Raw genomic sequence first — 2894 nt, 5'->3', positions numbered from 1 at the left:
ACCTGCTGGTAAAGTTAAAGGTTTCACCTTTCTTTCTTTAAACATATCACAATACCTTTCTTGAGTTAAATATTATCTAATGGCTTTAAGAAGTTATGGTAATGTTCATCAGTTATAGAGTGTGGGTTTGTGTGTGTGTGTGAGAGTGTATTTTGAAGAGGGCTTTGGTGGTTGGGATGGTGAGGGTGGTGGGTGTTGTGGGGGGGGGGGGGGGGGGGGGGGGGAAGTAAAAGAGTGTTCATTACACGATTTCTCCTGTTGTTTGTAACAATCACACCTGGTATAGCTATTTCGAGTGGCAAATACAAACTGCAAAAAAAAAACATCTATATCATTGCCAACGGCCATATCACGATGAACACACCGGTTCTCGTCCGATCACCGAAGTTAAGCATCGTCGAGCGTGGTTAGTACTTAGATGGGTGACCGCTTGGGAACACCACGTGCCGTTGGCACTACTATTTTGCACCCTACAGAAAAAAAAATTTTTTTTAAAAATTTCAATTTTAAATTTTTTTTCCCCCACAATCACCACATTTCCCCCCCCCCCCCTAACACACACACACACTCACTCTCTCTCAATCAATCAATCAATCAATCAATCAATCAATCACTCACTCACTCACCCACCCAGCAGCTGTGAATCTTTGCATGTGTATACCTCATACAAAATTCAAAGTGAAAAAATAAATATATAAGTGTATATGTATGTATGTATGTATGTATGTATGTATGTATGTATGTATGTATATATATATATATATATATATATAAACACACACACACACCTATTTTGAAGTTTCTCTGTTTCAGTGGGCAGTTATGTATAATAATGAGAGATTCAAAAAGACGTTGATAACAATGTCATCAATGCCTGTTTAGTGTGCTCATTTGTTGGATGGTCGGCAGCAATACTAGAGGTGGTACAGCTGTAACCTGTAAAATTGTACCTGCAATGTGTTGTGTATGGAAAAAAATAAAAATTATATCATCTAAATTTTTGTTATCCAACAATAACCTTCCCATCAATGCATGATGTCACAGTAGCCATAGCTCTACTCTTTCTGCCATATAACATTGGGGGAAAAAAAAAAAAAAAGGAGCTATTAGAATAATAACAAAAGATAAAAAATCATCTAACTGCAGACCAAAATTCAAAAAACTTAAAGTCCTGACTGCCATAAATGAATACGTTCTAGAAACTTTTTATTCATTCTTAAGAAAAAGAAGAAAAAAAAAATTATTATTTTTTTTTTTTTTTAGATATTCGCACATAGGTATAACACCAGAAATGCTAGTAAATTGAGGATAGTTGAACATAACACTAGGCGATTTGAAAATGGACTAAATTACTTGGGAGTAAAACTTTACAACTTAATATCACAGAAAATAACTAAAACAATTTACCAGTATTAAAAAAAAAACAGTAAAAAAAATTCTTCTAGAATATCCTACCTACCCTCTGAAGCTATTCTTTAATTTGATTGATAATAGAGAAATTGAACTGTTAATTTGTTGAATGGACTTGTGATAACAGCTGCTTCATGTTTTGCATAAAGTTAAATTGTGTAACATGTTATGTATTTTTTTTTTTTGAAATTTTTTTTCTTGGTAACTTGCATCATGTAAATATTAATTGTCTGCACATACATGTTCTATATCCCGGAGCCTTGACTCCACGTGGGATCAACAGAACAAAATTACAAAAAAAAAAAAAAAAAATCCAGCTCACTAATCTAGGTGCATTTTGCTAACAATATTTGGAATATATATATATTTTTTTTTTGTGTAACATGCAAATTCTGTATTATTCTGCACACATTATTTATAATCTTCTATCATTTTCTTAGATAATAACTATTAATTCATAAAATAGATTGTGTGTGCATAACCTCCTGGAAACATTTGCACTTACCTCCTACTTTACTTTTTCATTTAAGCAATCCTATTCGCATGTATACACTTAGGTTGCAGCATCGAAATTGTGTAAAATTCAAAGTGTGTATTGCCTGAAAAAAAAAAAAAAAAAAAAAAGACATACCAAATATTTGCATACAGCGACACACTACATATTTGCACACAGTGGAGTTTTGCGGTAATTAACCTAGCACAATTTACCACACGCAATCACACGCCCGCGATGAGATAACACACTCGCTGTTTTCCTGTTGACCGGCACGAGGAGTAAGAAAAATTGATATTTACACGAGCACACACTCCCACACTAGTCACAACGTCGGTCATCAAGTTGTGTTGAAAATTCCTGTAGCCTCTGTTTTCCCAAATGATTTCACTTAAAATTTCATTTAACAAGACCATAAACAAATTTACAATACTAATTTCTTAAACAAACACTTCAGCGAACAAGTGACTGTCGCATTCATTACAAAGCTTACAACTTAACAGATGTTTCCGATGTGAAATAAAATAAGAAAATGTTTTACAACCAACCTAGAACATTTAGTCAAAACGTTTTTGTCCTGGTTTATGATTATTTTCCGTGACATGAATGTTTCAAAACTAATAAAAATACGAATGCAGCCAAATATAATGAAGTTAGCACATAAAAGACGACTTAAAATATTTCATTTTTCGAGAATTGGCAGAGCAAGAACGCACAGGTCCAACGGAAATTTCTTTAAAGATAAACGACCATCGGACAAAAACACCCCCTCCCCTCATCCTCAAAAATACGTGAATAATATACTTTTTCAATTATATTTTTATCGTTTTTTTTTTTTTTTTTTTAATATACTCATTAAAACTTCAAAATAAGCAGGTACTCGTGTGTTTTTCTCTCTTCAATGTACCTGATCTCGGTGCGTAAACCTACATCATTTAGAGATGGAATTAATGTACACATACAAGTAAAATTTTGTTCCATTGTAAAATTG

At 33.2% G+C, this 2894-nt stretch overlaps 1 non-coding gene across 1 annotated transcript; it reads left to right on the top strand.

Annotated features, from left to right (window-relative positions):
• Positions 1-336: 336 nt before the first annotated feature.
• LOC134544251 (5S ribosomal RNA) lies at positions 337-455 on the top strand. The gene has a single exon (XR_010077641.1). It is a non-coding gene; the product is annotated as a 5S ribosomal RNA (ribosomal RNA).
• Positions 456-2894: the final 2439 nt, after the last annotated feature.

This window comes from Bacillus rossius, unplaced genomic scaffold, assembly GCF_032445375.1.
Source record: "Bacillus rossius redtenbacheri isolate Brsri unplaced genomic scaffold, Brsri_v3 Brsri_v3_scf35, whole genome shotgun sequence".
Classification (NCBI taxonomy): Eukaryota; Metazoa; Arthropoda; class Insecta; order Phasmatodea; family Bacillidae; genus Bacillus; species Bacillus rossius.
This window is presented reverse-complemented; position numbering and strand designations above follow the sequence as displayed.